Raw genomic sequence first — 11,524 nt, forward strand, 5'->3', positions numbered from 1 at the left:
CCCTATCACCGTGTATCTCATGCACACGACCGAACTATTCGGGCGCGTTTGTGAGTTTTGTTTTTGCGCATTGATTTTGTTTCCACTAACCGCCGCATGATTGCAATTACGCTACGAGCCGGCCAGCAGCCTCTAGCAATGTGCCATCAAGGAGTGATTTGATTAAAAAAGTCACGTCGGCAGGTGAAGAGTTAACATTGTCTGCCGATAGTGATTCGATCATGGCATAGTGTACACATGGTCGCATCCACCGCACACCACTTAAAGGAGTGTTTCGCATTTGAGGATATTAAAGCAACCAACAGATATGATGAAAAACCTCACTTGTGACTTTTGATATACTTTGAAGTAGAAATGACTGCTTAAGGCAGCACAGTTGCTCTGTTTAATAAACATGCTCCTCGATGCGTCATTGTTTGATTGCATCATCTTACCTTGTGCAGCATCGATTGGGATCCATTTAACTGTCGTTATATACCTGGAGCTCTTGCTCACGAACGCCACATGTGAATGACTCGACCCTTACATTTTTCTTGACCTTGATCGCCGCAAAGTTTATGGGATGGCGGGATTTGAATGGCGTTAGTACAACGTCATGATTGCCAAGGTGACCTTGAAATACTCTCCCCGAAATGGTCTGCACATCCTCGCGTGTTTGGAGCTAAAAAACTAGAGGGGTTTAGGTCTAAGAAGAGCAGGGCTGTGAACTGTCCCCGAAACGGTTAATTTAATTCAAGTCCCCATATAAATGTGGAACACCACCTTAAAGGATTCTAAAGTTAAATGGGGGGTGGGGGGCATCACCATGCATTGATATGATTACTAACTTAGGGTACTCTGATACCGGTAATACAACAGTTATCACTTGTGTGTTGCCAGGCCATACGACGAACTGGGCGGTCGATTTTGCCGGAATGTTACAAGCACAAGGGAAAACGTCGTTACATATTGACCCAATGATAATTTTGGAACGAATAATGCACAGGCCTGACGTGACAGCTGGGGTACGTTATGTACCCAGAATTTAAGTACAACGAAGGCAACATATTGACCCCTTCGTTGACCTGCGGTGCCCCCGGCTGTACATACTGGGATGACGCGCCATAGTCAGGTCCACATTATACGTCAAATTGATAATCTCTCATGCTTCGGATGTTAAGTGCAGCTTGGGGGCGACTGTGAATTTTTCCGACTGCAATCAAATGATTTTGCCACGAGATGCTAAATGAGTTTCTGAGATGTTTTACGTCGTGATCTCCGCGGGGAACGATGGAGAAAGCCCCACGCGGCACGCAGGCCGCGGCCGATTGCTTGATTGATTGATTGATGAGTTGATTGATTGATTGTTTAGCCGGGGGCTGAAAGGTCCCACTCCTTACAGAAATAAGGGAGTTGGCTTGTCGGTCGATCTCTCCGCGACTCGCAGATGAGGTGGGACACATCCATAACGTGGGATTCGACTTTCAGCTGCCTTTTTGCGATTCCCAGAAGGTGCAAGTCGGAAAAGGGCATTGGGCTGTCGGAAAAGTTAGCTGTTTTTCCTTGATGGATTGGCTTGCGGCCACAGAAGGGGATTTCCTAAGATGACCATGAGTGACGGACCCTCCACGCTGCTCAAGAATTCGGTCACCGCGGGCGCTGTTGTTAGTTAATTCGGTCACCGCGGGCGCTGTTGTTAGTTAATTCGGTCACCGCGGGCGCTGTTGTTAGTTAATTCGGTCACCGCGGGCACTGTTGTTAGTTAATTCGGTCACCGCGGGCGCTGTTGTTAGTTAATTCGGTCACCGCGGGCGCTGTTGTTAGAATCATTACGGTGACTCCAGAAGGCGAGGTTCATACATATGAGCGAACATGTGATTCCGGCGACAAAGTGTTAGGAGCCGACGAGGGATTCCGGTGTGCCGTTGCGCGATTCCAGCGACAAAGTATCATGAGTTGATGTGGGATTCCGGCGTGCCAACGAGGCATTATTCGGTAACGATAGAGGGTGGGGGCTATGTGGTTAAGCTGCGTTGAGCCTTGCACCAGGCGGCTGTTAATTACTGGGCTAAGTCCGAGGTACACGTGGGGTGCCCTGAATGGGGGACCCTGGATATTGAATAATTTACAAACGTAAATGGCCTGTTCTTTCCAAAATACAAACTGCCTGCCAGGTACCAGGGTATCAGTGTGTGTTTTTCCGCGGGCCGCGGATGGAGAGCGGCAGACTCTCTCCCCTCCCCCCCCCCCCCCCCCACCCTCCAACTTCGGGCAGCATCGAACGTTAGCTTTATGACCGTGCGTGGAAAGCAACGAGGTACAAATCACGTCTTTCCACCCCTCCACCAATGTGCAACCGCAACGCTTGTTTCCGAGACAAAGATCGCACGTTAACCGCAATACACTGCAACGTCAATCGGCGTGAATGACGTCAATCGGCCGAATTATGCAAACACGTTTAGAGGCATGAGGTTGACAATGACCTGGGTATGACGTCACCACCTGAAGTCCGCTCGGCAAGCTACTTTAGGACCAGCTGGAGCCGGACCAGCGATGAGCTGCGCGTCTTGTCCAAGAAGTAGGGCGCCTGCCATATCATGAGAGAATCCAAGTCCTCCAACTGCCTTGGCTGTACTCATACCGACGTCGCAGAGGAAACATGGTTGCGGCGTTCCAGCATATTTTTGCCGGTGGGCAAGTTACCAACAAGACACGGCTCGGAAAGACATGCCACACCGACAGGGGCGGATCTAGCCTGGAGTTGTATTTTTAGGGGGGGGGGGGGCAACCGTTCGTCGCTAGCTGGCTGGTGTGGGGATCCGAGGTCCAGTGCATGGTGCCGTTCGCGAGTACCTAGTAGGGACGCCATTCAAAACCGAAAAAAGCACCGAAATGCTTTGAATCTTAAACAGAGGTTAAAACAAAACAGTTAAAACAGTTAAAGTTAAAACAGACGGTCAGTTGACGAAACTTTTATGAAGTTCTGGGATTTTTTTGGGGGGGGAAACATACTTTCATTTGTTTGGGTGGGGGCATGACCCCGTGCCCCCCCAGAATCCGCCTATGCGCACCGATCACATCCATAAAATGGCATTGTTCGAATGCCTGAGCGGGATCTCGAACAGACGGGGATTAACAGGCCGAGTTGCCTTTAAACTCCTGCAGTCGCGATTGGAAAATGTTGGTGATTTCAGACGTTAAACTTTATAGCTCGTTGCCGCAACTACTGACGTAAAGATCATGTTATGGACTGCTAACTAACGCTTTCTGTGGGTGGAGGTAAACAGGCCAACCAAGCAGAGAAGTCTTAGTTGCAGAACAAGCAATGGTCTGACGATATGAATCCACTTAACAAGTGATGACATGGAATACCAGCTACCGTGGGAATGCGTGAGGAATTGGTCGCAGTATTCACTGTTGTAAGATGGAAGTTTCGCTGTGACGCGTTTCTTATTTTGTGTGCACAACACAGCTTCCCGTAGATCCTCAACGTTATTTTAATGAGTAACAGTTTCTACAGTCACCCCGAAGCCGACGCCGCACAGCCCCTCCGACGCTCGGGGAAGGAGCACTCATTTTTCTATGCTGTTTGCATGACAAGCAAATATAAATAAAAGGAATAATTCTGCGGTGTAGGCAAGGCAAGAATGATGACGCCTCGGCATTCACTAGTTCCCTAGACGTTTCTACAAAGCGGACGCTAGTGTGCTTTTAACATTTTTATCCTCTCATCCGTTGTGTTTAATGCGCCAGTGATGCAATAAGCATTACATATATAGGTTAAGGGAATATATAATTCTGTATGACGGCGGTAATATCAAATTAAATATTAGGATTACCTACCTAAATTTTACTTGTACAATTACAGGAGTCAAGTGAAAAGTTTCCCAATAAGACGACTTTTGCAATATGACCTCCGCGTTTAACCGCACTTATGATCTTCTGTGACATCTGAGTATTAGTTTTTCGTCTATGGTTTCAGTTTCAGCTTGTAAAACAGTTTTCAATGGTCGTGTGTGAACCCTTTTTGTTGACCACTTAGATGTGATAAAGTTTACCTGACTGTTTTTTTGTGTTAAATTGCAGTACTTTAGTGTCCCCTCTTTAACCTGGTACCTTAAGTCCGTGAACGTTACCCACGTGGGGCTCATTCCGAAATCTGCCGGGCGGGAAGAGTCTGGCTGTGTTGGTGGTGCGGTTCGTGGAGATTGATTTCCCTCGGTGAAGCGACATAAGTCGCGGAGAGGCTTCTCATATCCATCATCAAACAGTGTCTAAGGGGGCAGCTTTATAACAGCACTTTTTCTACTGCACCGAAGTTAACGAAATGGTAAGGAACTATTTCGTGGAATGCACTGGACGTCCAGTCAGCAAAAAACTTCCTCCTTGCGTCCTCAAAGTTCCTCCAAACTAATCTGATCTTAGATTCTGCCTACACTGGTGTAGTTTTTTGCATACATTTTACTTAGATTTTACCTATAGCAGATTCTTGTCAGTTTTAGAGATATTTTCAGTTTTCAAACATTTTCCTAATATGTTAAGTGTGCATATCAGTGCAGCCAAGATTGTCTGATCCACATGTGGTGTATGTCAGGTTATAGAACATGGGCAGTTCAGCTCCAAGTAAACTTAGTTAAATATTGGTTAGAAATATGCAAAACTTTTTTTTGGAAACATTGGAGGCATTCAGAACTAGGACATGTGATGAATTCCATCTTGAAAACTTCACGGCTTCATTATTTATACCTCCAAACATTTGTGGTGAATGTATCGCTGCACAGATTGACAGTAATATTCATCTTTACATCCATATCTGATAATGAGAGCTAAACTTGATGCTGCTCCAGCCAAAGCAGAAGTTAAACAATGTGTGTTTGAATGGTAGAAATGATATACAGACACTTTTTCATAAGAAGATTAGGGTGCTGGTGCTAACCACTGTATTCTGATTGTGCCATGCAGCTGCTGTAGTTAACAAACCCTGTCAAGGTGTGCTCGATGCTTTTAGGTAAATATTTTGTACTGTTATGTGGGGAAAGCCAAAACAAGTGCTCAAAGCACAAGACTACAATAATTATTCTGAGAACTAAAAAAGGAATCATGTGAAAGTTTTGCATTGCTGCAGAACGGTTTTCATATAATGGCTTGCAAGGCTAAGGTGTTGGAAAAAGAGATCATTGATGGGCGTAGTGGGCTGAGGTATTGACCTAGCAAAATGGAACATTACCAACTGTGCAATCCTGTTCAGGCCAACTCTCCAGTTTTACCTTTTTATGGTGAGGCATTGTTCAAAAGCTAAAACTGTCCAACCTTTTGGAGCTACAGTTTTCTTTGTAGCTGTTCAGTACCATTATAATCATTGCTTGCTGCCAGGGAGATACAAGGGATATTACCATCCAAATGGGCAGTGTGCGGCTGACTTAATTTGAAAAGGACAGTGTATACCTATTGCCTCTCCCCTGTCTGTCTGTGTTGTGAAGGAGATGATCAAGGGTAGGGCAAATCAATGTTGTTTTGGGACATTTTAGTTGATGCATGTGTCTGTTGTGGCACTAGTTTCTTTTTAAAGATTTGATCCAGACTCTTTCAACAGGGGATTTCTGGGATCAGAGCTCACACAAAGCAGTGCTTGCACAAGTCCTGACCCCTACCATCCGATCATGCCGTCCCAGACAACAGCTGGAATTAGTGACAAAAGCTTAACATGGTGCCCGAATGCGAATGCTGGGCGATGTCCGTCTTGTCCTCTAAGGGTCACCTGACTTTGCGTGATGCTGCCACTGGCCACAGGCCATACCTGTGAAGGGCAAATAGGGAGCATTTAAGTGACAGAACTGACCTCGCCACAGGTGGGTTGATCGGAAGGCATATATATATATCTATATATATATATATATATATATATATATATATAATATATATATATATATATACATATAGATGATGGTTTATCTAGAATTGTAGGAAATAGTCCCAAATTGGCTTTCAGTGGTCCAACTATCATCAGGTTCAAATACCACCCTTGTTATGTATGCATGTATGAAGCTTGTTTAACTTTGCCAGTGTTCCTCCTGGCTAATCCCATGTAATCTTCTCACATATCAAGTCCAGAGTATTGCAACATTATAGAAGGCTTTTGTTTCAGATCAGCGGACAGATGTCAAAGTTCAGTGGAAGGGCTGCTTTTCTTACAGTTGTCATTCATGATTATCATCAACCCATGTGTCATGTGCTAGTTGATCAATTCTATGAAAGGATTGAGAGGGGGGTATCAGTACCACAAATGGTTTAATTGTTCAGACTCATCCTCATTTGGTTTGAATCCTGGTGATCCCAGAGAGAATTGGTGCTGTGCTGCATATATGGCTGAAAGGCAGACAGCCTCCAGTCTTTCAGGACTCAGTAATGCCTCACTACAGCTGTAGAGTTAGCTGGCTGAAATGTCGTGTACTTACCAACACACCTGACAGAACAGTGGTCCAAACAATTTTTCCATCCATGATCTGGTTTGTTTTGGTCTGGGTGCATGTCAGACATTCAAAATGTGTCGCGGTCTGAGTGTAGAACAATGATCAACCCTTCCTGCGATCTGTTTGTCACTGGCTAATGGCCAAAGAACTTTCAGCGAATGTGTCATGAAAAATTATTGCTTCATGAAATACTTAAATTGACCACAGGCGGAGCCGGAGGTGAACCCCAAGGCGTACCCGTTGGCGGACGCCGCTCTCACTGCCAAGATCCTGAACCTGGTGCAGCAAGCTGCTAACTACAAGCAGCTGAAGAAGGGGGCGAACGAGGCGACCAAGGCGCTGAACCGTGGGCTGGCCGAGTTCATCGTGATGACAGCCGACGCCGAGCCGCTCGAGATCCTGCTTCACCTACCTCTGCTGTGCGAGGACAAGAACGTTCCTATGTCTTCGTGCGCAGCAAGCAGGGTGAGCCGATGCTGATGTGAGGGAACTTACAGAAATGGAGATCACTTGCAGTGTGTTGATGGGAGTATTTTTTATGGCTGGGTGCATGCATGCACCCAGATTTAACCATGGTGGTTGTGCTTGTTTTACTTCACTCTCAACGGAGTATTTGGTGCTAGGCGCAGTCGCTCATGACAATTAATGATAAAGTGGCTCAGGTCGTCGGCCGGTCGTTGGGGGTTTATGACGCACTCAGCTGCTGAGGCTATATGGGCGTCGCCTGCCTCTCACCGTGGCAGGAAGGGCGGGCACCGCGGGGAATCGAACCCCGTACCTTTGGTTTCCCAGACGCGCAGTGGTTGACGCAGGCGCGTTAACCACTGCACTACCGACACCCCTGGCTCAGATGGGAGGTTCGATCCCTGACTTATGACCGGTTACTCAGGCCATTATTGAACTCTGACCTGTGCCGCAATCCTGCTGGCGTGGTATTGGTTGGCCTAACACTGAGTTCTGATGCCTCTGACAACCGTCAATGCTCTGCCCGATTGGTGGAACTGTGCCCTGACCCTGTGACCCCTGCCTGACCCTGTGACCCGTGTCGCCAGCGCTGGGTCGCGCCTGCGGCGTGTCCCGTGCCGTCATCGCCTGTGCGGTCACCGTCGACGAAGGCTCGCAGCTCAAGCCGCAGATCCAGAGTCTCCACCTGGAGATTGAGAAGCTGCTCATCTAGGCGGGCCGGCCCGCCGCCGCCGCCGCCCGGTCGGCTGACTGTGACGTCATCGGAGACCGGCGGGTTTCTGGTGACGTCACTGGATGACGTCTGACGTGGCACGCGGCGTCCCGTCACAGGTGTTTGCGAAGCTTTTGTGGTCGGATGTGTCATTTCCGTCGGCTCCGATGTTGTATCGACCAGAACTTCATATTGCGTTGTTTCATTTCATCGCGCCTGTTTGAACGATCCCGCGTCTCTATATGGCGTCGCCGACTGTTCTGATGACCACCAACTGTCAGGGGAGTTGTCTGTTAACCGCGCGGCGGGGTGCTGTTTGAGCTATTCCAAATGATGGGAAGGAAATCCATCATAGCGCCAGGGAGTGATTTTTTTGACAAATACACGACACATTGGCATAACGGCTTGCGTCCATCTTGGGGGACAGACCAGGAGCGAACATGATGAATTGGACACCGGGGAGCGAGGCCTGCGACAGAGTTTCCTAGTCATCCAAATATATTGTGGGTTATTGAGTTTGTGTAGAGTGCGTTCTGGCACATTGCAGATCGTCCAGTACTGTTGCAACATTGTGGATCGGCCAGTGCCGTTGCAACATTGTAGATCGTCCGGTACTGCCGCATTTACTGCATTTACCTAGTGCGACGCGGCGGTCTCAGTGCTTTGCATCACTAAACTAGTTAATATAACGTTCCAGATATTACGTTGCTCTGCGCGAGACGTTTTCGTAGATCTCGTCTTCATAAAGGGCTCCGTCGGCGTCAGGTATTGCGAAACATGCAAGACAGGATGCTAGCGGGAATGCCGATGTGATGCCAATCCAGACGTGTGGGGGTGAGCGTGTAGCAGCGCCGGGGCCCCTGCGTGTTGCCTGGCAGCGGTTTTTTAAACGGGCTATGTAGGTGAAGCGATTGAGGTGGGGGACGCGAGGCACGGGCCCCACCCCTATCAAAGTTTTGTTCGCACATAGACACTTGAAGATTCCTTGAAAATTGGAGAATCGAAATGAACACCGAAAACTAACCTAAGTGCAAACCGGTCGTGCTATAACAGTGTCATGAAAGAAACTAAGCGTTTATGTTGCGCGTGTGATGCTATTTGTTTGCAATGAATAGAGCTGCACCCCTTCCCCCTGGGAAATCCCGCTCACACCCCGGATGATTGCAATGCGTTGGCGCGGATTGTCAGTCACATATTGAATATTCCATGAGGGAAGTGTTTACATTTGCATGGGGTATTGAACCGAAATAGACCTATTGAAGATCATGCAGTGCAGTTTGCAAGCCATACCCTTTTAAATTTAAGAATATTGTTGGTCCCGAATATCACCCTGAATACACATGTAAATCTCGTGCCGACATGAACGCTTTTTATATCAACGTAGACACCTTTGAGGGTCGGTGAGGAGAAAATCAGAGGAAAAAGTACGGGAAGACAATATGACACTCTGAAGACATTTGACTGCGCTGCGTTTCTTGCATGCATTTAAATGGTCCTCCACGACGCTCGGCATGTATCCGGGGTTGTATCTGTAAAATTAGGGTGGTAACTTGCACGTAAACGATATTTCGAAGACAGCACCCAGGTGGGAAGGGTAACAAGCGTTTTTTTCTCTGGCCTCGTTTATGCTTATTTCTATTGCAGATGTGTAGCCGAATAGTTCAGAAATAGAAACACTGACTTGATCACATTTTCCCACACCTGGGAGTTGCTAATCTTTTCATTATGTGAATAATGAAATAGCGGTATACGTCAGCCAACCATTCAGTGATGTTAACTATGTAGGTGACCTTAATGACAAAAGCAATGTTTAATCAACTTATAACTGACCATTGCTCAGCATTTGCTGAAGGGACATCATGCAGGAAACTTTGGCTCTGCAGATATGCTGATATACAGAATATCATTTATATGTATATGTCTTGCCTGAGATAGAATGATGGGTACTGTTGCCAACTCCCCATCCTGTGGCTGTGGAAATCGCTTCTTTCTTTAACAGATAAGTTGAAGTCCCTTTGAATAGATGGATTTCTGGGATGAGAGCCTATGTAAAGCATTGTTTGCCATATGAACCCTGACTACACCATGTAATTATGAAATTTTAGGCCAGCATCATAGTTTGGTGGCTAAAGCTTAACATGTGCCCGGGTGGCCAGCTAGATACCCTTCACTCGGGTGGGGGGTCGGTTTGACCCCCTGATATCTCGGGAAGTAAGAGAGCTAGACACCAAATTTGCAGGATATGTTGATCTGTATGTGAACTCAGGTCAAAATTTGAGGTTTGCAGGTCATGACTTTTGGGTCAAATCGGGTCAAACAAGGTCAAGTTCCTGGTTGGTTTCCAAAGTATCTCCACAATCCAGCTATCTGTTTCTAAGCAAATAGCCACATGCTCATTCAAGGTCAGTAACCTTTTTTGACCTTTTGAAGGTCATGGTGACCAAAATCATACAAAACTGTTCCAAGTGTTGCATGTGGATAAGCGACAATGATTATGCTGGGCAGTATGTCTCAAAAGAAGAAAAATGTTGACTGGGGTCATTTTAGCTCAATGACCTATTCTGACCTGTAAGAAGTCCATGGACAATGTATAATGTGGTTTCTGTGTTCAGTAAATTTGAAATGAGCACCAGAAAGTACCCCAAACAGCAAGCCCTAGATTGATAAAACGGGTTGGTTTTGAGCTTGGTCTGGCTTTCATACCTGACCTTAGGTCAAGATAATTTGCTCATTCAATATTTGCATTGCCTAGTAAAGCATCTCAGAGATGTGTGACCTTGTCTAACTCTCCATCATTGCATCAGATTGAACGATTCCCTAGAACTTGTCTTCTCTGAAACCCTAGCTTGGCTCTGACCTGCCATAGGTCAACAACCTTACAAGGCCACAAGGTCACATCTAATTTTTGTACCAAACAATCTGCTATTCAGTTGTCTACAGCTAAGCGAAATTTGGCGCGGCTGTGCCGCGCCGCTCAGAAACCATTCTGGAAAAAACCTTTGGGAGGCTCAATTTGACCCCCCACCGAGCACGTGTTAATGTGCCCCAGTGCTTGGCAAGATCAGTGTTTGCCTAGCCATAAGTTGTATGCTAGTGGGAAGAACCCATTTTGGTCACATCAGCCATGAAAAATACCCTGTTTCTGTTTGTACACCTTTGTTCTTCCTGTGCAATGGTGTGTGATGGTGGTGATGTCCAGTTTGAAGGGGGTGGTTAGGAAGCAAATATATTTTATAGCCACAGCAGGATTTTTTCCAACCCATCCTGGTGATGTGTTTGGCATGCTGCAATATATTTCAAGATGATGTGTTGAATGTATGCTCATTGATTGTCTTAGCTAATTTGCAGGTGAATATAACTAAAAGCAGCAATCTGCCTGTGTATGTCTTGTGGTTATTTTACAGGCCACAACACTGCCCAGCCATGTCAGAATGTTCAGTACTAGAGGCTGCCTTACGGGTGAGTTCTGCAGTTATGAGCTGATCAGTCTTTGGTGTATGTGACACATGAGTTGATGGTTTGTAGTAATGCCAGACTCACACAAATGCATCTGATTCTGCAATGCTCTGGGAAGTTAGCTACCATTTTATTGCATGTTAAGGTTTCAATAGGTACCTAACAGTTCACAGCAAATGGTCTCCTTGCTTGCTTATGATGCTGCCTTTGGCTTTACATTCTCTCATGTCACCAGCTTTCACAGCGCTGTAATGCTGCTGGAAGTGACTGGCTCAGTTTTTTCTCTCATGTAGTTTTTGTCGTGTCTCTCAAAATGGAGTGTGGGTTTGTTTGTTTGGGGCTCCCACATTTCTCAACCTGGACAGTGTTTGTTACTGGACGAATTTGAAGCATGTATATTTGGTTTTAACATCTTGCACTTATGGATATTTCCATTTTGTAT

General features: G+C 46.4%; 1 pseudogene; it reads left to right on the plus strand.

Moving 5' to 3' along the window:
- Nucleotides 1–4,147: 4,147 nt before the first annotated feature.
- LOC119113660 (NHP2-like protein 1) lies at nucleotides 4,148–7,626 on the plus strand (annotated as a pseudogene).
- Nucleotides 7,627–11,524: the final 3,898 nt, after the last annotated feature.

The sequence above is a fragment of the Pollicipes pollicipes genome, unplaced genomic scaffold, assembly GCF_011947565.3.
Source record: "Pollicipes pollicipes isolate AB1234 unplaced genomic scaffold, Ppol_2.1 Scaffold_7262;HRSCAF=8765_pilon_pilon_pilon, whole genome shotgun sequence".
Taxonomy (NCBI): domain Eukaryota; kingdom Metazoa; phylum Arthropoda; class Thecostraca; order Pollicipedomorpha; family Pollicipedidae; genus Pollicipes; species Pollicipes pollicipes.